Below are 25060 nucleotides of genomic sequence, written 5' to 3' on the forward strand. Positions count from 1 at the left end.
TTCCATTTCTAATGCTCTTAGGTTCCTAAACATCACAATTCTTTGCCCCAAAGTCATATCGATATTTAGCTGAAGTGAGTTTGAATATATAGGATGGATATACAGGAGACATCAGGGAAACCAAATGTGCATCATTATTCTGGATTTCAAGCACTGTGTGTTTGTGTTGAGCTGACAAGACTTTGCATGTGTTCAGAATAATATCACATTAAAATATAATAAAGCATTTGGCCTGTATTCTCTTGAATTGATAAAGTTGAGTGGAAGTCTACTAAAACGCTTCAAAATAATAATGGGTTTCATTAAAATAAATGGAAGAAAATTATTTTTTTAATGGGGAATGCAGAAAAGGATGGTCTAGCCTTAAATTAAAGTCAGGCCATGAAAGAATAAAATCAAAATGCTTTTACCTCTCTCACAAAAGGTCATGAAATATGGAATTCTTTCCTGCAACAGCCTGTGGAAGTTGGCTGTGTCAAAGTGTAAGGTTGACAGATTTTTTTTTTGGGTTAATGGTGTCAAGGCATGTGTAGAGAAGAGATGCAGTGCAGCCAAAATCAGAATGAAAGGTGGAACAGAATCAAGGATCTGTGCAGTCTATTCATCTTCCAATTTCAGTGTAATCTGTCTGCACACTGGAGTTAATATTAGTCTTATTTCAACATTTTTGGCAAGAAATCCATAGGTTTCATCTGTTATGTTCAATGCTCAAAATAAATTTATCATCAAAATACTTATACTGTATGTTATCGTATACAACCCTGAGATTAATTTTCTTGTGGGCATACTCAATAAGTCCATAATAGAATAATAGCTATAACAGAATCACTGAAATACTGCATCACTTGGGCATTCAACTGTTGTAAAAATAAACAACATCAAACTGTGAAAATACAAAAGGAAAGAAATAATAAAAAGGTAAGCAGTAAATATCAAGAACATCAGATGAAGAATCATTGACAATGGGCCTATGGGTTGTGGGGACATTTCAATGATGGGTGAAGTTATCCTCTTTGGATCAAGAGCCTGATGGTTGAGGGTAATAACTTTTCCTGAACCTGGTAGTGTGAGTCTTGAGGCTCTTGATCTTTATTTCCGAGAGCAGAAGTCAGAACAGAGCATGAGCTGGGTGGTGTTGGCCTCTGGTGATGGATGCTGCTTTCTTGCAACAACATCTGAAGTAGATGTGCTCAGTGGTGGGGAGGGCTTTACTTAAGGAGGACTGGGCTGTATCCATTACTTTTTGTAGGATTTTCTGTTCAAGGCCATTGGTGTTTCCATACCAGTCTGTGGTACAGCTAGTCAATTACATTACACATGTAAAGAAATTTGTCATGCTGAATCTTTGAAAACTCCTAGAGAAGTAGAAATGCTGCTGTGCTTTCTTCATAATTGCTCAGGACAGGTCTTCAAAAATAGTAACACCAAGCAATTTGAAGTTGACGATCCTCTCCATCTTTTGATCCACCAATGTTAACTGGCTCATGGATCTCTGATTTTCTCCTCCTGAAGCTAATAATCAGCTCACTGGTCTTGCCACCATTGTGTAAGGTTATTGTTATGTCACCATCAGCTGGATTTTCAGTCTCCGTCCTATATGCTAATTCAACATCATCTTTGATTCAGCCATCAGCAAACTTAAACTCAAACTTAAAATTAAACTCAGTGGTGTCCTCAGCAAACTTAAGTGCAGCATTGGAGCTGTGCTTAGCCACACAGTCAGAAGCGTAAAGTGAGTAGAACAGGTGGCTATGATTTATGCTGCACCTGTGCTGATGGGGATTGTGGAGGAGATGTTGTTGCCAATCCAAACTGGCTGCGGTCTGCAAGTGAGGAGATTGAAGATCCAATTGCACAAGGAGGTACTAAGGCCAACGTCTTGAAGTTTATTGACTAGTTTTGAGGGGATGATGGTATTGAATGCTGAGCTGTGGCCGATAAAGAGCATCCCTGATGTGCATATACATATTTGCTTATGAAACAACCATTAAGAAAAAATATATTGAAACCTAACATTTCCTTTTGAATTACAGTATTTACCATATATCCCCGAGAATGAACCAATAGATGGTGTGCTTTGTGTAACTGGATTATCTTGCCTACTGAAATTTTATTTTTTATAATAGTTCTGTTGGTTCAGAGTCTTCTTCAAACTCATTCAGTAATTTAGATAATCTTCCCTGTGGAAATTTCCCTTAAAACCTGTGATTGTTTTGAAAAAATGACAAAAGCAGTTAGAGAGTACTAGAAATAGAGTACTAGTGGTTTAAAAATATAATTGGTCATTAATAAATGCCCATGAAATAAGGCATTCTGCAGACTGAGTTTCACCCCTTGAGAATCCAAATGCCTTTGAGATTCCGTGTTTGTATTCTGTTTACATGTTGGCTTTTCTAAATCTGTTAGCAGAATGAAGTTAAACAAATTGCCTTAAGCAAGTCATACTCTAATGAAACAGCTTTGCTATCAGGAGACAATACAACTGTCTTGAGATGTAATTAAATGGGTTTCTGAGCAATGACAGGTGGGCTTTGGCTGGATAGGGACCTTGGACAGAAGGAAAATGATCATCTGGTTCTGTGCCACCAGCAAAGATTCAACAAGGAATTCAGAAAGGAATCTCAATATCCAAAACTTGAATATTGACAATTTTCCAGAAAGCCTGCATAAACTCGATTGTTGCAGCGGTGCTTCTTCGTTGTATTATTTAGTTGTATCATTGTATCATCCATACAATGATGTGATACTTTTGAAGAGGATAGAAATCTCACAAGCTTAACTAGACAGATTGTAATTGAGGAGAAAGGTACCTCGGCATCTCCGGAGTAACTTTCGGGCATGTGTTATAATCATTCCCAGATAATGAATTCCTTATCATAGTCAATTGCTTTGCAGGCAAAAGTGACTTCTGATTTATGGGTAGTTTTTGCATAGGGGATAAATGGAAGTCAGGACACAAGGTGAATTATGGACCAGTGTCACATCGAAAGATGCCATTTATCCATCTGAGTCTGCATTGGTTCTTTCAAAGAGAAATGCAGTTAGTCCCATTCATCTGCACTTATCCCACCTGACCACTTTATATTCCCTCAGGATTTTATTCAGTTCTATTTTAAAGGTTGCCAGAAGATCTGTATCTATCACCCTGTCAGGCAATACAATGCAAATCCTAGCCGCACTTTGTACTAATTGAGTTTTCCCTCACATCTTCTCTATTATTATTTTTTGCCAATCGTCTTAAGTCAGTACACTCATTTAAACTATGACTGAGATCATCAGGAATACAATTTAAGTGTGAGTATTGCACTCTTGGAGGTGCAAAAGGCAGGAGATCTTGACACAGACATTATAGGATCCAACTGGCCTCAAAATGCCTGATTCAAATGGCCCAGTGCCACAAATGTCTCATATAGTGAAGACATTTAAAATTATGGTAAACTGCCGGTAAAGAGAGTGGTCTCCATCTGTCTTAGACTTGAGGGAGCAATGGTTGGAAACAGTTCTCCTGAAGTCCTGAACACTCAGTAGACTCAGATAATATGGTGAAGGAAACAGGAGCGTTGAACAGTATTGTTGAATGTGTGGGATTAATACTGCAGAAGATCAGAGTGTCACAGGCAAGGCCTTTGCAGTGAGATGCGGCAAATTGGTTTGGGATTTGCCTCCACTGAACTCTAACAACAGTCCAAATGATTAGAAATGAGAGCTTGGAATGAAAGGAGAGCTAAACAATTAAACATGAGACCTTCTTGGGAAGTGTTGAAACACCAATTTGATCAAAGCATGAATGTGCTGTAGGTTAAGTAAATAAAGACAACGTTGTGAAATTTAGAGTCATGGGATATAGTGAAGCTATGTGGTGTTGTATGTGATAATCTTAATTGTGAGTTTGCAGTGAGAGTGGGCAATATTAACAAAGAGCTATCAACAGAGGTGTAAAAGAGACTATTGTGGGTCAGTCAGAAAGGTCAATTCTTCTGTCTGCTTCACTGGAGGTCAACCATTGAGACAGGTATTACAACATCCCTGCAGTGCAATATTGGGAAGGGATGTATTAATTACAGGAACAGCTCCAGGGACCATCAATATGTTGAGAAGCACTCCCGCAAAGCAAAGTAACAAACTGGTCGGAGAATTAAATCAGAGTGAGCTGTCCCAGGGGAAATAGTTTTCTGAGTTTGGGCAAAGAAAAACGTTGTTGATCCTGAGTAACCCAGATCAAAGGCATCACTTCAAAAAAGTCACGTCCATTCAGAGTAATGTGTTGATCATAACGTTCAGTGTCAAGCAGTTCAGCTGAAGAATCTGCAGTCTGAACAGTAGTATAAAGCTTGAGCACTGGTGTGTCAGAACAACACCCAGGATATTAAAGAAGTCCTCAAACAAGGTGACAAGCAAAATTCTCAATACCAGATAGTCTAGTGAGGTAGCATCACAGATGATATTGACTAAAACGGAGATTTTAGAAGTTCTAAGGAAAATGAATGTCCATAAATCTCATGCTTACTGAATGACCTAAATCAAAGTCAAACTGTGTTGGATTCTTTAAGAGGGGACTGAATTACAATACAGAAGAATGTCCTCTAGTTTAATCTACATTATCTCCTCTCATGAAATATTTCATGTTCTATAAAATAAAGAGCCTTCATTTAATATGTCATTCAGACCCTACTTCCAACACTTGGTAAATTGGTTCATTAGTGTTGTATATACCAAGTTACAGTGTAAGACTTTGTTTTGCTTGCTGTTCATACAGATTATTTCATTACAGCAGTGCACCCAGGTAGAACAAGGGAAAACAATAACAGCATGCAGTATTAAGTTTTACAGTTTCAGAGATAGTGGCAGCAGGCGTAAGGTGCAAGATAATAACAAGATAGACTGTCAGGTAAAGTCTCAAGCGAGAGATCATTCAATAGTCTTATAATGGTGGGATTGAAGCAGTCTTTGAGCCCAGTGCAATGTGTTTTCAGGCTTTTGTATCTTCTGTGTGACAAGAGAGGATTTAGAGAGAAAGTGTGGGATTGGTGGAGTCCGACTGTACTGGCTGCTTTACTAAGGCAGTGAGATGTATAAAACTAGTCCATGGAGATGGGCTGGTGTCCATGAAGTGGTGAGCTGTGTACATGACTATGGCAAAGCAGCTGCCCTACCTAGTTTTAATGCATCCAGATAAGATACTTTCTATGATACATCAATGGTGAGGGGCACGTCCAATTTCTCTAGCCTCCTGAGGAAGTCGACTCCCTCAGTTATGTATTCATATGTGCTGACGACATGTAGCTGCATTTAGACTCAAAACCTACTGACTCACAAACACGAGGAAGTCCGCAGATACTGGAAATCCAAAGCTTCACACTCCAAATGCTGGAGGAGCTCAGCAGGTCAAGTAACATCTATGGAAAAGAGTCGATGTTTCAGGCCATGATCCTTCTTCGGGACTGAGAAGGAAGAGGGAAGATGTCTGAACAAAATGGTGACTCAGAAGCTTTCATTAACCCAAGTGGGCAAAGGGCTAGAAAGATAATTGGCATTTTATAAAGGTGAATCCAGCCATTTTGCTAGTTTATAACTATCATGGAACAGTTAAACTACAGACTTTGAAGAGTATGTTTCTGCACACAGTCCAGGTTCTGACGTAGAGTCTGTGTGTTTCTCAAACACGAGAGGTAGATTAAGTTGTGATGTGCAATATATTCGGTGAACTGTATCTAAAATGGTTTGATATAATGGGTATTAATCCTATTGGAATTCATTAGATACAGAAAATGTTCTAGCAAATGAAATAATTCAGATCAATATAAGTTACAGATTACTTTAGAGATTTATAAAGGATATCTCACCTTAAAGAGTAATATCTCTGAAAGTCTCACATTGAAAAGTTATCAAACCATTGTAAAGAATTAAATTTAATCTAAGTATCATTATTTTGACTTATTTCAGGCTTGAGTAGGCAGACACTAAATTCCTGGATTGGTAATGAGGCATCTAAATGTGTGAGAGAAAATAAAAGTGAGTAGATAAGGTAAGATGATAAAATTGTTGATGGTCTGGTTATGTAAGATTTCAAGTCATTATAGCACAGTAGCCTGGAAACTGGATTTCATCCCTTGTGCTGCATTATTCAATGCTTGTTCTAGGTTCGTTTACAGACAGAAACAAGTACTAATTGACCAATTTTATACTCCCCCTGACATATGGCTGTGGAGCTTTCAGAGAAGGGGGAGTCAGTGCTCTCTAGTGGAAGAGAGTCAAAAGCACCACGTACTTTTCCTGCCACAGAGGAGCCAGAAAATGTAGAAAAGAGAAAGACAAATACTATAATCACTTGAAGTGCCATGAAAATCCTGGTCGACAAGATACATGCAGGATTCTACATACTTGTAGACTCTGTGTACAAGGGACCCTGCCAGGTCCAACAACTTGGCAGGAATGGTTTCCAGAATACTCTCCAGGAGTGATGATACACAGACCACAGACAATACTAAATGAACTGTCTTAATTTCTCTAGATATGCTAAGAAAATGTGCACATTACTGCTTAACCCAGAGAGTAAAATAAACTGTGATCCTCTGGGAGGGGGGGCATGGTTGACATCCCGCCCCTGCATTACTAATGACTAGCACTGTTTATTGTTCTTGTGTTAAACTACTTTTGAGGGATTATGGTGGGAAGTTGCAGTTCGTTTATTGCTACATTTCAGCTTGGGTTATACAGTTATTCACTTGTGTATTTGTGGGTCACCCTGACTGTAACCGGGGTGAGTGATGGTCACCTCCCCCATCTATATGAGGTTGGTTGGGTTCACTCTCTGGGTCATGATGCCCAGTCTGTCACAATAAAATGGTTGCTGAGTTAACAAACTTTCCTCATCTGTCATTACGGACCAAATGCTCGCTACATTGGTGTCGGGAGTGGGATGCGAGATTGATGAAAAGGTTGAAGAGCTGCTACACCGGGTTGAGTGCCTTAAGACCCAGGGAATAAGATGAGGGACCGAGCAGTATGCCTCCCCCGCTCCCACGGGCAGGGCTCATGAAGATGAGACCCGGAGGGGGGACCTGAGAACCGAGCATTGTGCCTTCCCACCGTCCCCCTTTAGAGGAAGTGTACACAGGCGCCCCAACCCAGGAGACATGGCAGGGCACATCACTCGCTTCCATAGCGACCCACACCGTGGAACCCAAGACACCTTAGCCAAGGGAGGATGGGTAGCAGGGTAGATCCCGTTGAAGAAACAGGAAGACCAAAGTCAACCCTGAAGCTCCCTAGATACAATGGTACCAGCTGCCAGGAGCCTTACCTGGCACAAGTCAAACATGGCGCGTGGCACAACAGGTGGAGCCCCACCGAGACAGTGGAGTGCCTTGCCCTGGCACTGGAGAGAGATACTCTGTGGGCCCTCCTCGACCTAGCCCCGGTGGAGCAGCCTGACTACAGAGCCCTCGTGTTGGTGCTGGGGTGGTATTTCCAGCAGAGGCACCATATGGGAGAAAGACTGGGGGCATTAGAAGGTGATCTCCGTCACCGTGCTCGCCATGACTACCCCCAGTTCCCTCCCGCGGCCCAGGAAGAGCTTGTCCTCCACGCCTCCGTGAAGGTGCTGATGCTGGAGCACCTTCGGGAGGATGTTCACCTGACGTCGCCATCGTCGCTGGATGAGGCGCTGGCCAAAGCGGAGAGGACAGAAGCAATTTTAGCCTGCTAAGGTATTCCAGCATTGCCCCGCACGCAGCAAGCCTGGGCCTGTGCCACTGAGGGTGAGGAGGAGCCCGTGAGACAGGTCCGACCAGCGCCGTGGGTCATGGAACAATCTCTGCTACCAGGGTAATGAGGTGGGTCACTTGGCCTGGGGTTACCCCACGCTGGCACCCCGCCACGGCTCAGAGCAGCCATTGAGAAATGCCGAGCACTGGCTGAATCCTCCAGCAGAACCTCTCCATTGTCGCCTCTCTGGGTGGGCCATTTGGGTGAAGAGAAAGGCCTACGTGTGGACTATATCGTCGGAGGGTATCAGATGCCGTGCGTTGGTGGACATGAGATCAACCATCGCTATCATCCATCCCGGTGTCCTCCCCTACACGGACCAGCCATCTCCGCCTGGGTGGAGAATGACGGTGGTCCAGCTGGCTACAGTCACCGGTGACTGTGTGGCGATGTGAGGGACAAGGAGGCTGCACATTACAGTGGGGGAAAATGTGTGAGGTGTGGCTCGCTGATATCTGAGAGTCCTGCATCCTTGGCCTGGGCCTGCTGTCCTGCTGGAGGGCCTGTGTGGATGTGTCGGGGGGCAACACATAACCTTGGTGTTGAAGCTGTGGCTCTCCGGCAGGGCAGCTCCGAGAAACAGACCCAGCGGGGGCAGCAACCGCCGCCGGTTTCACAGCAGCCCAGTGCAGCACGCCCGCCAGCGGCCCAACACAGCACAGCTGAACCACGGGCAAGCAACGGTGACAGCGCTTCAGGTGACAGCCAGTGACGACACCCCCACTATGGACGACGAGAGGCTGTGCAGGAAGCAGGTGAGCGATTCTGATTAGGCCTTAGTAAGGGAATGGCTGAGTGTGGGACGGAAACCGGATTGTGCAGAGGCCTCCACTCTGGATTCAGTGACCAACGTCCTATACTCACAGTGGGGAATGCTGGAGGTGCCCGATGGGCTGCTGTTCCAGAGGTGGCAGTTGTCTGACGGGGACAGACATCTCTTCCAGCTGGTGGTCCCTGGGAGGCTCCGCGACATGCTGCTGTGGTCGGTGCCCGGGCTGGTCAGTGTCTGCTTTCTTTGCTTTGATAAGAAATGAGTCTGTTCCTCATGCTCCTACTGCCATCCAGTCTCTGCCTCACAGAGTGCAGCCTCAGGTCACCTTGCTGTTTCTCCTCTGGCACCAGATATGGGGTGACCTACGTCACGGGGTGCACTGACTGATGACTGAACCCAGGTGTGGAGGAACGACAGACTCCTATGTAGAGACAGGAACAAGAGGATACTTATAGAAATTCCAGCAGAACATCAGTGGCTTGCCTGAGCGACACTGGAAGATGAATTATTCTCAAAACACAAGGACCCCATGATAAGCACTAATTGGGAGTCCACTATAAATAATCACAGTACACGGAAAACCTGTGCCAGTCAAAATAAACTTGACAAGATTAAATAATAAGCACAAGGGCTTAACAACTGTGGATGAGATAGCAATTAAAATCTCCAGGTGTACAGGCCTGCAGGAATCCTAACAGATCCATATGGTCATTTGGAAAAATCCAGTGGGAATGAAGTTAGAAGTCAATGCAACCTTGACTTCCATGGATAAGAATCAGTCAGCACAACAATATGGCTGAGTTTCTCTTCACATTATGTCACTAACAATGATGACAGTATTGGAAAACTAAAGCTACCAAAGATCTTGCATAATAGAGTTCAGGAAGGAAGTAATACCTGTGGAGACCTGGAAATAATATCTTCATTGATGATAAAATCAGCTTATTAGCCCCAAATTTCCTTTAACCACAAATGGCCATTTGTGGCCAAACCAACATCTTCAGCAACGAAGCATTGCCAATAATATCACCACTGAGGCACCCAATGAATGCCAATCTCAGCAGCTAAATATGTTAGAAAACATACTCCATGTTGACTATTGTTGTTGTGCACCAGCCCTGGACCAAACTGTTATTCCAGTTGCTTGGTTTGATCTTCCTTTGGTCTTCACATTTTAGTATGACCCCCCACCAATGGGTCATCTCAGCCCACTGCTCTTACAGAATAGATAGGACACCTGCTGAGATATGGCCCTTCACTTAGTGGGCTGTCAGTGAGAGCAGCACGCTACAAGTTTGTGGCTTAAAGGTTAACCATCACTTCCCAGGTTAGGGATGACAAAAGTCAGTACATTGTGAATGAATAAAAGGTTAAAACTTAGCTTCTATCAAAGGAAAGGAAGACAGATTGAAGACAATATGTTTATCACTCAGATGTAAAATGAAATGTCAGAGTCTTGAAACACAGATGCTGCCCAATTTGCTGATAATTGAGTCATTGAGCACAGAAATAGATCCTTCAGCCCATTTTGTTTGTGACAGCCTACATAAAATAGGCCATTTCATTCTCTCCACATTCCTTCATCCCTGGGGTATGGGTGAGTGGTGGAATCTCCTATTCCAGAGCTTTTCACCACTCACCTATGTACCGGGGATGATTTACAGAGACTAATTAACACAGCAACCCAGAAGGCTTTAGGGTATGTGAGGAAAGCAGGTCACCTTGAAGAACGCCAGGTGGTTACAGTCAAAATGTACAAACTCCACACAGGCAGCATCAAAGGTTGGGATCAAACTCAGGTCAGTGAAGCTGCAAGGCAGCAGCTTTACTAGCGGTACCTGCCAACATGAACTCAAGTTCAAGTGTAATTATCATTCAACCACACACGAATACTGATGGATAGAGCCAAATGAAACAGCGTTCCTCTAGGACCAAGGTACAAAACACAGTACCAACAGTCAGAAATAGCACAAGGCACATGTAACACATAAAAGATAGCAATAAATATACAGACACACACACACACACACACCATCCACCACCCCCCCCCCCAAGTCCTTGAGTGACATATTGACATATCCTGGAAATTGATAGCACATGGGTGTTGTTGGCAAAACCAAACAGTTCTCAGCAGTCCATAGACAAACACACACGTGCACACGCAGGCAACCCCAATCCAGCATGGGAACAGTGCCACACTCCCTCTGACATCTCCCTCCTGAAATTGCTGCAACAGGCACGTGGCATGAGATCTTGTCCTCACCTCAACCGGGACCGGTGAACTGAAATGACTCTGATCTGAAGTAAATAATCTCATTGCCAGAAAAGAAAAAAAAATCTGTTTGTTTTTATTTAAATGTGCAGTTTTTAGATTTTAAGTACACAGCATTGCCCCTGTTTTGTATGAGCTTTATAGAAAATAATGGAATTATGTAAATATCCATCACTGCTACATGAAGGAAGATCCCAACCTATCTTGCAGTATGAAGCTACAGCATAGCGATGCAGATGGTTTACAGATGAGAGATTAGTAGAATGTCTCTATTAAAGTAACTACTTGTTAATGTGATTGTCAATTAGAAGAATTACTTTATGTATTTTATTGGCACACTCATCTTTAAGGAAGCTTATTTTTGTCTCATGAATCCCATGGGTTTTATAATCAGTCTGTGGCAATTTAGCAGCCCCGCAGCACAGCATATGACCATAATGACCAGTCATTTTGAAATCTTGTTTTGTAGGTTTGAGCTGGTGAACAGTGAACACCCTAGGGGGTAATGAGGGAGTAAATATATTTAAATATTTAATTAATTTCCTGCTCCTACCTCTTAGTGGTTTTCGTTGTTCATTAAGATGTTCACAGTGAACAGAAGCAATATTTCTCTTTTAAAATGGGCTCATCTGGAGAGAGTGATTACCACAAGAGTCCCAAAAGGAAAATTTACATTTCTCAGCATTTCCAAAGATTCTTCTTTATCTTCACGATGTAATGCAAAAAATATACCCATTTAAAAGATCTTTAATGATTTAATTAAGCAGATCACTTTTAAATGCTATTGTTTTTTAATAAATGAAGTAACAGAGTAAACAAGGAGGGTCTGGTATTTAAAATTCATGAATTCTTCAAAAATGCAGCACAACATACATTGGTTTGTTTCCCATTGACAGCAGGAGACCGAGGGATAATTTCATTGCAATATTCTCCAGCCTTGCCTTAATTTCTGAGTGTCCATAAATATGTTGTTCCCAAATATTTCACTATTTTTTCAGCTTCCTTATGTATATAATTCCTGCCTTTAGTGCAACACTGAAACATCCCTTATGAATCACAGCAGACAACATCTCATTTGACAGTGATGGTGGTGAACAATGCTTCATTATCCTTAGTTATCAACCTTAAGTCTAATACAATTGCTCATACCTTCAGTTGTCCTGCTGGGTGAATCATGCTAAACTGTCTCAATTTCTATCTATCTGAATGTAGCCAACGCAGAGCATCTTCTGCCAAAGCCTCCTGCCCATTCCTGCACCATGTCTGTCATCATGCCCTGAGATTCTCTGTCATTTCTCATCTACAAGAAGAACTTATCAACATTACAAGAAAAAAAACACATCAGTTTTCAAAAATACATTTATCACACTTCCTATTATGTTGGGGGAGCAGCATCGGTGCTGTGATGCAAAAAGACTATATAAACTCGTCAAAAAGGCTGGATCCATCCTTGGCTACAACCCGGACTCTCTTGAGCTAGTGGTGGAGGGGAAATCATGAAATGAACTGTTAACCATAATGGACAATTAGGCAAATCCTCTCCATGACCTACTGAGTAAGCAGCAGAGCACCCTTTTGAACAGGCTGCATCAGCTCTGCTGTCACAAGAATCATTGAAGAAAATCTTTCTTACCAAATGCAATAAGCATATACAACTGTTCAGTATTGACCACAATAGGTCAACAGCAGACGCAACCTCAATGGCTCTCCACCTGGGCGTCTGTACCTCCCTCTGCAACTGGATCCTCGACTTCTTAACAAGAAGACCACACTCCAGATCGGTGATAACATATCCTCCTTGCTGATGATCAACACTGGCGCACCTCAGGGATATGTGCTTAGCCCACTGCTCTACTTTCTACATACACTTGACTGCGTGGCTAGGCACTGCTCAAATACCATCTATAAATTTGCTGATGATACAACTATTGTCAGTAAGATCTGAGGTAGTGACAAGAGGGCTTACAGGTGTGAGATATACCAACTAGTGGAATGGTGCTGCAGCAACAACCTGGCATTCAACATCAGTAATATGAAAGAACTGATTGTGGACTTCAGGAACGGTAAGATGAAGGAATACGTACCAATCCTCATAGATGGATCAGAAGTGGAGAGAGTGAGGAGTTTCAAGTTCCTGGATGTGAAAATCTCCGAGGGTCTAACATGGTCCCAACATATCGATGTAGATATAAAGAAGGCAAGACAGGGACTATATTAGGAGTTTGAAGAGATTTGACATGTCAACGAATACACTCAAAATCCTCTATAGTTGTACCGTGGAGAGCATTTTAACAGATTGCATCTCTTTCTGGTGTGGAGGGGCTACTGCACAGGACTGAAAGATGCTGCAGAGGGTTGTAAATCTAGTCAGCTCCATCTTGGGCACTAGCCTACAAGGTACCCAGGACATCTTTAGGGAGCGATGTCTCAGAAAGGCAGCATCCAGTATTAAGGACCTCCAGCACCCAAAGCATGCCCTTTACTCACTGTTACCATCAGGTAGGAGGTACAGAAGCCTGAAGGCACACACAGGAACAGCTTCTTCCCCTCTGCCATCCAATTCCTAAATGATCATTGAAGCTTTGGACACTACCTCACTTTTTTTTTAATATACAGTATTTCTGTTTTTGCACATTTTAAAAAATCTATTCAATATACGTAATTGATTTACTTCCTTATTTATTTTATTATTTAATTTAATTTATTTATATCTCTCTTTCTGCTAGATTATGTATTGCATTGAACTGCTGCTGCTAAGTTAACAAATTTCACATCACATGCTGGTGATATAAACCTGATTCTGATTCTGATTATTGCACGGTATTGCGCATTTGTAAATTATTATTGTGTATATTATTATTCTGTATTTTATACTTTGTTATTATTATATTTATTAATACTAATATTACCTTATTGACATACCTCTTCAGCCTTCTGAAACTCTTAATGTTTTCAGATCAGAAGATAGACACTGGAATGATTAACGTCCCGACCTCAGTTGTTGTTCCCATACACTTCATCCAGTCTCAGTCACCATTCCAATTCCATAACCAGTAACTCAGTTTATGTATGTTTCATCTAAGCACCCAAACTCACCATTGTGATGTTGCCTATTCCTCCCTGGTTTTAGCAAATATACACTTGAAATACCTTTGTAATTAGATCTGAAAATCAGCAGCGCACTCCCAGCTGACCTTAATTTTTACCCTTCCATAAAACTCTCCAAAGCTCTCCTACTCATATCCTAATATATGCCTTGCTTTGTTTATCCTTCATCTTCCGCTTTCCACACCTGTTTTAAACACCACAGAGAACATCAAAGTAGTTTTAAAATTCTTATTGTTGACTTTATTGCCTTGTCCAATCTTCCTTCAGTTCCATAAGATTAGGTTATCTTTAATGGTCAAGTGTAGATCAATACATCGAAACGTGCAGTGAAATGCATTATAGTTTGCGACGTGCTGGGGGCAGCCTGCAAGTGTCGCCATGCTTCTGGCATGAGCAGAACATGCCCATTAATTACTAACCCCAACCCCTGTGTCTTTTTGAAATATGGGAGGAAACCCATGCAGAAATGAGAAGGATGTACAAACTCCTTGCATAAATTGTTGGGGATTGGGCCCCAATCTTCCAAACATTTGTGCTGTAAAAACATCACGTTAATCCCTACGCTACTGTGCACGGTTACATTCACATGCATGTTCCCTGCATTCATTTAATTCTAGATTTTTGCTTATTGCGTTTTCCTACTTTCCATCATTCGTGTCTTTGACTTTGGCAGCCCAAGCCCTAAATTCTGTAATTTTCCCACCTGAAACCTCGATGCTGTTAAATGGTATGCTAACATTTATCTGTAGTATATTTAAAGAAGTATAATGCTATTTCAGATGTATTTGATCTGATGTCCATCATTATGTAAACCCATGCAGTTAAGAATTCAAATCAACCACTTTAACATATTCAGTATTTGAAAACTTCCTATGCGCTCACAACCCACAGTGTGTAAATATATTATACTGGTATTGAGGAAGGATTGGAAAATAGCTGAACTTGTTTAAAGTAGTGAAGTCATCAACAGCATTGAACTTGTAGTGATAAGATGAATTATAATGCTTAAAAACAGACTGGAAACATCAATATTCAAAAGTAGACTCAACCGCAGAATAAAAAAAGTGTTTGGGGTGGTAAAGTTAAAGCAGGAAAGGTTCAAACTTGAAGTTCAGGATCAGTTGACAAATTCAGAACCTTTGAAAAATATGATAAACTACAGAAGTACTGTGCAGATGTTAGAGAAGTCGATGGAGTTGTGGATAGTGAGAAAGGTTGTTACCATGATACAGCAGGATATGTGCATCAGTTGGAAATTCGGGTGGAGAACTGGCAGATGAAGTTTAATCTAGCCATGTGTGAGGTCTTGCATTTTGGGTGGTCAAATGCAGGAAGAAATCTTGCAGTTAATAGCAGGACTCGTAGGCGCACCATAATACAGAGAGACCTTGGGATACAAGTCCATAGCTCCCTGACAATGGCACCACAAGTGGATAGGGTGGTGCAGAATAATTATGCATGCTTGCCTTCGTCAATCAAAGCAGTCAGAAAACATTTTGCAGCAGTATAAAACTTCAGTTAGGCCACATTTGGAAAAGTCATCCTTTTAGGAAGGAGTGGAGGATTTGGAGATGGCACAGAAAGGGTTTGCTATGATGTTGCTTTCAGATTGGTGTTCCTCTCCGTGCCTCGTGGCACATTCAGTGGCTTTCTTACCATTGATTTAGCATTTGTCTGTTTTTTATCATGCCAAGTTGCTAGCTTGATGCTCAACTCAGTACGAAGGCATGCAAGGAGAGCCAGCCAGTTTCAAACCCGGGACAGCTCACTTCGAAGTCCGGTGCAAATGCCACTATACCACCAGCAGCTAAGCTATAAGGATGGATTGGACAAACTTAGATCAGTTCCACTGGAGCATCAAAGCTAAGAGGAGATCTGATAAAAGTATTTCAAATTGTGCGAGACATAAATAGGGTAAAAAGTCAAAGTTGGAAATATCAAATACCAGATAAGTTTAAAGTGAGAGTGGCTAAGTTCAAAGAGATGCATGAGGCAATTATTTTTCACTGAATGTTAGGTCTCTGCAATGGACTGCTAGGGGAAGTGTCACAGTGAGGTTTATGAGGTATGTAGGCACTCACATGAACAGGGAGAGAATAAAGGGATATGGTCAATGTGCAGACAGACGAGATTAGATTAGATAGGCTTCACGTTGGTGCAGACCTGATAGCACCAAAGGGCCTGTTCCCACACTTACATCGAATGGATAGGCATGGCATTCAGGGAAAATAAAAGCATTGAAGCTAAGTATAAGAGTGAAAGCTTGTCTCCCAAAACAGTAGATGATTGCATATTATAAAGAATCAAGTGATATGAGGTAAGCGCAGGGAAGTGGCACCAAGATGTAGAGTCAGCCACAATCATATTGAATGATAGAGCAGACATGGGGACATGATGGAGCACAGTTACTGAGTGACTCTAATTTTCTTAATGTAGTGATGTCAAACCAGAATATAAAAAATATTCTTACTAATAGCGACAGGTTACTCATGTTTCCCATTTCAATTGGTATACTGACGTGATGCAAGGTAAAGATGCTTTATTTTATAAAGTAATAGGGAGCTTGCAAAAGCACTTTACACCAACACCCTCACAGAGATAAGAAAGTTGCAAGCAAGTCATTGGGAACAAAATGTCAGGCAGCACCATGATTGGCTTTCACAGTGTTAGAGAAATCATTCCAATGTTTTAATTTCGGCAACTTTTAAATAATTGCTATGGGACAGGCCCACATGAATGTTAGATGAACAGCTTCTATCCAGTTATTAAAATTCAAGATTTAATTTTTGAGCCTGCATGTGAAGTCACCACCTCAAAACAGCAACAAATTCCATCCCTGCCCAGTGCTACCACTCGTCTACCAACTTCAGATGTATCTGCCGATGTCAATGTCAGTAAGAGTAAGCAACAAACAGAAAATGTCAAAGCAAAATTGCATCTTCGCACTATGTTCATCCTCCATCACAAGTATGGGCTACAATTGTACATAGTGCAACAGAAGTCCAAGTAGATAGGAACAATGTATGATAAGTGTAATAATTCTTCTCAATGGAGTTGTCAGATTTAGAGTGATGAACTGAGGCTTCGGTGTGAAGAAGCAAAAGCTAAATTAAGATTTTTGACAGGGTTCACTTTCTTTATTCGTGCCTAACTAGAGAAGAGAGAATGGCTACCAGATCAGTGATGTGCCCATAATAGATCTGTTGCTAGGCAATAAACATGACCAGATGAAAGCTCTCTTGGTGGGTGAGTGTTTCAGAGACAGTGACTGCAATTCTCTGACCTTGCACAGGAATAGGTGCCAATGCTATGAAAAAGCTGGGGAGGACAACTTACGATGCAATTTGGCAGGAACTTGGGAAAGTGAACTGGGAACAAATTTACTTATGGAAATGTACAAAGCAAATACAGAGCAACACACACAAAATGCTGGTGGAACGCAGCAGGCCAGGCAGCATCAATAGGTAGAAGTACAGTTGACGTATCAGGTCAAGAACAGTCGTCAGGTCTAATGGAAAAAAGAAATAGTAAGAAATTTGAATGTAGGAGGGGGAGGGGGAGACCTGAAATGATAGGAGAAGACAGGAGAGGGAGGGATGAAGCTTAGAGCTGGGAAGTTGAATGGCAAAAGGGATACAGGGCTGGAGAAGAGGGAAGTTTGTTTAGCAAGCACTTGCATGGGGTTGTCGTTAGATTTGTCCTACAGAGGCAGGGAAAAAATACAAGGATGAAGGAATCATGACTGATAAGGGATGTGGAATATCTAGTAAAGAGGAAGAAAGAAGCATACGTAAGGGTTAGAAAGCAAGGATCAGACAAGATTCTAGAGAGTTACAAATAGCCAGGAAAAAAGTTTAGAAGGGGACATGAGAAGGCCTTGGCAAGTAGGATAAAGGAAAACCCCCAAGGCTTTAAAGAACAGAAGGATGATTACAGTGAGGGTAGGACCAATTAGGGATAAAAGTGGAAACATGTACTTGGTGCTGGAGGAAGTATGAGAAATCCATATTGAATATTTCGCATCAATACTTAACCTGTGAGAGGAGTCTTGATGAATGTGAGGACAGAATAAAACAGGCGGATATAGAAACATAGAAAACCTACAGCACAATACAGGCCCTTCGGCCCACAAAGTTGTGCTGAACATGTCCCTACCTCAGAAATTACCAGGCTTACCTATAGCCCTCCATTTTTCTAAGCTTCATGTACCTATCCAAAAGTCTCTTAAAAGACCCTATAGTATCTGTCTCCGGTATGTTTGAACAGGGTGAGATATTCTTTGAGGCAGTGACTAAACAAATTGATGAAGGAAGAGCACTGAATGTGGTGCATAACAATTTAAGTAAGGTACTTGACAAGGTTCCTTATGGTAGATTCACTCAGAAAGTTAAGAGGCATAGGATCCAGGGAGAAATTGGTGGATTCATAATTGGCTTGTCCAGAGAAGGTAGAAGGTGGGTGTAGATAGAGCATATTCTGCCTGGAGGTTGGTGACCAGTGGTGTTCTATAGGAATCTAATATGGGACCCCTGCTTTTTGTGATATTTTTAAATGACTTTAATGATGAAGTGGAAGGGTGTGTTAGTAAGATATGAAGATTGTTTGCTGTGAATAGTGTAGAAGGTTGTAGTAGGTTACAACAGGACATTGATAGGAAGCAGTGCTGGGCTGAGAAGTCAAAGATGGTGTTCAATCCAAAACAGTGTGCAGTGCTACACTTTGGAGAGAAAAGCTTGGAGGCAGAATACAGGGTTAATGGCAGAAGTCTTAGCAGTGTGGATGAACAGATGGATCTTGTGGTCCATGTGCAAAGAATCCTCAAAGTTGCTGAAGTTAATAGGGTGTTTAAAAAGGTATGTAATGTGCTGGCCTTCATTATTCATGAGATTTAATTCAAAAGCAGTGAGGTAATTTTGCAGCTCTATAAAACCCTGATTAGACCAGACTTGAAGTATTGTGCTCAGTTCTGGTTGTCTCATTCTCGGAAGGCTGTAGAAGCTTTAGAGAGGGTGCAGAAGAGATTTTCCAGAATGTTGCCTGGATTAGAGAGCTTGTTTTATAAGAATAGGTTGAATGAGCTCGGGAGTTACTCTTTGAGAATAAAGGAGAATGAGAGGTGACCTGATAGAGGTGTACAAGATGAAAAGAGGCAGAGATTGAGAGGACAACAAGAGAGTTCTTTATCCCCAGGTGGAAGTGGCTAATAAGAGGGGCATAATTTTAAGGTGTTTGGAGGAATATATGGGGGAGCGGAAGGAAGTCAAAGTCAGAGGTAGCTTTACTACATAGAGAGTGCACGGTGCATGGAACTTACCCTACCAGGGTAGGTGATAGAGTCAGATACATTAGGGGAACTTAAGAGTCTCTAAGATAGTCACATGAAAAAAAGAACAATGAAGAGTTATGTGGGAAGGATGGGTTAGACTGGTCTCAGTGTTGGCAGAACTTTGTGGACCAAAAGGCATAGAGTCTTAGAACTTTGTAGCACAGTAGTAGGTCCTTTAACCCATCTAGTCCTTGCTGAACTATTATTCTGCCTAGTTCCATGTATCTATAGATCTATAGATTCAGAGAGATCTGGAATACAGTGAGCAGAGCACTGTGCTGTGCTGTTATGTGGTTAAGGTTTTATGTTCAATTTGTGGAAGGGGCCGTTTCCAAACTGTGTGACTCTGTGGCTATGAATCTTTGACCGTATAAGATCTGGGAGTTCAGGATGAAGCATGTATAAGACCAAAATATATTGGAGCAAAACTAGGACATTTGGTCCATTGAGTCTGCTCCACCATTTCATCATGGCTGATCCATTTTCCCCCTCTGCCCTAATCTCTTGCCTTCACCCCATATCTCTTCATGCCTTGAACAATCAAGAATTTATCAAATGCTGCCTTGCATATATCCATAACTTGACTTCTATGGCAGCAAATTCCACCGATACGCAACTCACTGGCTAAAGAAATTCCTCCTCATCGCCATTCTAAAAATGATTCCCCTCTATTCTGAGGCTGTATCCTGTGGTCTTAGACTCCCCCACCATAGGAAGAATCCTCTCCACATCCACTCCATTGAGGTATTTCAAGTTCTGATAGCTTTCAGTGAGCTCACTCCTCATTGTCTAAATTCTGGCAGAGGCCCAGAGCTATGAAGCACTTCTCATTTATGAGGTCCCATGGGCCATCAGAGGCAGCAGCAAAGTAGACCATTACCATTTGTAATCTTCTGGGTGAGAATATCCTTTGATCTGCTGATATAGTCAAGCTAACTAATCAAAACGTGTTTATACGTAGGACAAAAGGATGCAGAAGATGCAGCAGTGAGCAAAGCTAAAACTGAGTTGTCAACCATAGTGAATGTGTAACATAGACTTTGTGTTTGGTAAACAGAAAAATGCAGGAGACAGAACTTAAGTGACAGTCAAAAGATTAGATCAAATCTCTGCAGCAAACAGGAGGAAATCTGCAGATACTGGAAATTCAAACAACAACACACACAAAATGCTGGTGGCCAGGCAGCATCTATAGAGAGAAGCGTTGTTGACGTTTTGGGCTGAGACCCTTCGTCAGGACTAACCAAAAGGAAAGATAGTAAGACATTTGAAAGTAGTGGGGGGAGGGGGAAATGCAAAATGATAGGAGAAGACTGGGGGGGGAGTGGGATGAAGCTAAGAGCTGGAAAGGTGATTGGCGAAAGTGATACAGAGCTGGAGAAGGGAAAGGATCATGGGATGGGAGGCCTCAGGAGAAAGAAAGGACGGGGGAGGGGGAGCACCAGAGGGAGATGGAGAACAGGTAAACAACTAACTATGTCAGGGATGGGGTAAGAAGGGGAGGAGGGGCATTAACGGAAGTTAGAGAAGTCAATGTTCCTGCCATCAGGTTGGAGGCTACCCAGCCAGTATATAAGGTGTTGTTCCTCCAACCTGAGTGTGGATTCATTTTGACAATAGAGGAGGCCATGGATAGACATATCAGAATGGGAATGGGACAGGGAATTAAAATGTGTGGCCACTGGGAGATCCTGCTTTTTCTGGCGGACCGAGCGTAGGTGTTCAGCAAAATGGTCTCCCAGTCTGCGTCGGGTCTCACCAATATATAAAAAGCCACACCAGGAGCACCGGACACAGTATACCACACCAGCCGACTCACAGGTGAAGTGTCGCCTCAACTGGGGCCATGAATGGTGGTGAGGGAGGAAGTGTAAGGGCAGGTGTAGTACTTGTTCCGTTTACAAGGATAAGTGCCAGGAGGGAGATTGGTGGGAAGGGATGGGGGGGACGAGAGGACAAGGGAGTCGCGTAGGGAGCGATCCCTGCGAAAAGCAGAAAGTGGGAGGGAGGGAAAAATGTGTATGGTAGTGGGATCCAGTTGGAGGTGGCAGAAGTTACGGAGAATTATATGTTGGACCTGGAGGCTGGTAGGGTGGTAGGTAAGGACAAGGGGGATCCTATCCTGAGTGGGGTGGAGGGTGGATGGGGTGAGGGCAGATGTGCGGGAAATGGGAGAGATGTGTTTGAGAGCAGAGTTGATGGTGGACGAAGGGAAGCCACTTTGTTTAAAAAAGGAAGACATCTCCTTCGTCCTGGAATAAAAAGCTTCATCCTGAGAGCAGATGCGGCGGAGACGGAGGAATTGTGAGAAGGGGATAGCCTTTTTGCAAGAGACAGGGTGGGAAGAGGAATAGTCCAGGTAGCTGTGAGAGTCTGTAGGCTTATAGTAGATATCAGTAGATAGGCCGTCTCCAGAGATGGAGACAGAAAGATCAAGAAAGGGGAGGGAGGTATCGGAAATGGACCAGGTAAATTTGAGGGCAGGGTGAAAGTTGGAGGCAAAGTTAATGAAGTCGACGAGCTCAGCATGAGTGCAAGAGGCAGCGCCAATGCAGTCGTCGATGTAGCGAAGGAAAAGAGGGGGATGGATACCAGTATAGCCTTGGAGCATGGACTGTTCCGCAAAGCCAACAAAAAGACAGGCAAAACTGGGACCCATCCAGGTGCCCACGGCTACACCCTTGGTTTGGAGGAAGTGGGAGGAGCAAAAGGAGGAATTATTGAGAGTAATAACTAATTCTGCTAGACGGAGAAGTGTGGTGGTAGAGGGGAATTGGTTAGGTCTGGAATCCAAAAAAATGCGAAGAGCTTTGAGACCATCTCGGTGGGGGATGGAGGTATATAGGGACTGAACGTCCATGGTGAAAATAAGATGGTGGGGGCCAGGGAACTTAAAATCATTGAAAAAATTCAAAGCATGAGAAGTGTCACGAACATAGGTGGGAAGAGATTGAACAAGGGGGGATAAGACAGTGTCAAGGTATGCAGAAATGAGTTCAGTGGGGCAGGAGCAAGCTGACACAGTAGGTCTACCTGGACAGGCAGGTTTGTGGATCTTGGGTAGGAGGTAGAAACGGGAAGTGCGGGGTGTGGGAACTATGAGGTTGGTGGCAGTGGATGGGAGATGGGAAATCTCTGCAGTCCTGCTACATCTAGTTATGAAAGGCAGCGGACAATTAAACCAGGAATAATGTCATGAATGCAGACATTGTGAGGCACGCAGTGAAAAACTGGTCCCAATGGACGAGAAATCACACACCATCGTGGTGCCAGTTTTGAGCAGCAATGTGCGTTGGCTACAAATAAACAAGTTGCCTGAGGAATTCAACGGGTCAGGCAAACATCTGTGGAGGCAGTATGATTTACCCCATGTTTCAGGCCCAGAGCCCGAATCAGATCATTAACTGTGAAGGGAAAGGCACAGGGCTTCACGCAGGACAACTCAGGAGTCACATCTCACCGAAAGGGAACATTTAGGAAAGAAAGCTATGGAGAAAAGACTTGTACAACACTGGAGCAAATGAGCTGTCTGAAGAGAGAATTCTGAGCAGCACATTTAAGGTTATTAGTATATTGGAAAAAGTAACAATTTAGAGATCAACATGAAAAGAAAGATTTAAAAAAATTACAAACCTTTAGAGAAAAAAAGGCAAACCATTAACTACAACCTTTCATCAGAAGGCCCAAAGTCCTGTAGTTCATGGCTGTTTGAATCAGAATCAGGTTTAATATTGCCGGCGTATGTTGTGAAATTTGCTGCCCTTGTGGCAGCAGTACGATGGTAGAAAAAAATGTGAATTATAGTAAGTATAGGCAGTATATAGGAAATAGTTAAATTAAATAAGTAGTGCAAAAATAGAAATAAGAAAGTAGTGAGATAGTGTTCACAGGTTCAATGTCCATTCAGAAATTGGGTGGCAGAGGGAAAGAAGCTGTTCCTGAATCATTAAGTGCGTACATTCAGGCTTCTGTACCTCCTCCCTGCTGGTAGCAATAAGAATAAGATATGAGCTGGGTGCAGATCCTGTTTACAGGTGGCAAACCGTCTTTGTCAGTCTCTGGGGTAATGAGTTCCAGACGCCTGCTCTGCTCTGTATGAAGTACTTGTTTTACACTTTCCTTCCTCTAATCCTCAAATTAACCAGACATTCCTTTTTGAATGGTTCATATTTCTTCTCTGTTCCTATGCATGTGACTGCAAAACGACTCGCCAGGTGTAAGGCATTGATTTCTCCAGATGCTTTCCTATGCTTTACCTGTTCTAAAATGTGACTTGGTTCAAATTCTCTCTAATAATACTCCAGGAATACACATTGGGACATGCCTATGGTCTACATAATTGCAAGTTAATAGTACACTAGAGACTTCCTCTGCTGCAGGAATCGATAAATAAAAGAATACAAACAGAAATCAGAGCTGAGCTTTACAAGAATGGAATCACATAAGCCTTGTTTCAGACAAATGCAGGACATTTTTCTCAGAAGTCCCAGCCGAAGTTTATCTCTTGTCGATCGCAGAAGCAGGTTATCTCATTAATATCACATTTCTGCTTATGGGAACTTGCTGTGCACAAACCAGATGCCACATTTCTGGTGTGGAAATTGGGATACACTTCAAATATGTTTAATTCCCTATAAAGTTTTTGGGAATTTCCTGAGGTCACAAAAGGTGCTACATAAATGCAAAACATGTTTTGTGTGTCTGTGTTCTGTATTAGCAAGACTTAATTGCTTTTTCTATTATTTTTGATTTGTCAATTTATATATAATTTTTTTAGAATTATTTTGTATAGTCAGCAATATGGTGTTCGTCTTGCATTACCAATTACATCTACATGGACTTGTTGGCTTATGTGCATGACAAATTTGCCAGGCAGCAGCTGTGAGTTTACATTTACCACAGAAGTTATTATTTTTACTCCCAGCACTGTGGACTCAGTTGATCAAACCAGCTTGTCTAAATTTTGCTCACCTATTGGATAGACTGAATATTTTGCTTCAACTTCTAACAGATCAAGCACTTTCAATTATTTAGCAGAGATAACTTGATAAGGTCTCTGCATTGAAATGGCTTGACATCAGGACCTTTATGTGCATGGTTTCACATTTACCTTCAACAGATTTGTTTGCTCGCTGTAATCCAGCTGAAGTCCAAATGCACAAAGCCAACTGGTGTAGTTACATTCTATTATTTAATTCTTATTTTCCTCTTCCTCGTCTTGTAAAGGTCACCTTTATAATCATTTCCGATACTTATGTCAAAATATACTTACGATGAAATTACTATCCAATTAAATATTTGTTATATAATTTTTGATACCAATGTCCATCTCAATTGTACTATGTGATGAATAATCATTCCTATGGGCTGGGGCCCTATGTTACAAACTAACTAAGTAATATCTGTGACTTAATTTTGAGTTACGTTTCAAAAGAATTTAATGACCTGCGTATTGTGTTACATTACTATTTAATTAGTTTTCAGTGGACTGGGGTTTTATTCCAACAGGTATTTTAGGATTGGCTGTTTGTGAAGTGTGAGTAAATGTTGGAATTGACATTGACCATAAAAATGGTTATCTAAAATGGCCGATAAAGGAAAGTGAAAATTTGGTGAACTTACTCAAAGCATAGAATAGAACAGACGCACTGAACTCTTATGCCAGAGAAGATAGGCAGCTAGTTAGTGGCAGCTTCAAGTACAATGTTCCTTGCAATCAGTTCTCATTAACGTAAGGATAGATATTGAGGAAGAGAGTGGTCAGAACTCTGATTGTAGAGATGTTTCACTGGTAGCAAAGCTGAAGTTAGATGAA

This window comes from Hypanus sabinus, chromosome 30, assembly GCF_030144855.1.
Source record: "Hypanus sabinus isolate sHypSab1 chromosome 30, sHypSab1.hap1, whole genome shotgun sequence".
Classification (NCBI taxonomy): domain Eukaryota; kingdom Metazoa; phylum Chordata; class Chondrichthyes; order Myliobatiformes; family Dasyatidae; genus Hypanus; species Hypanus sabinus.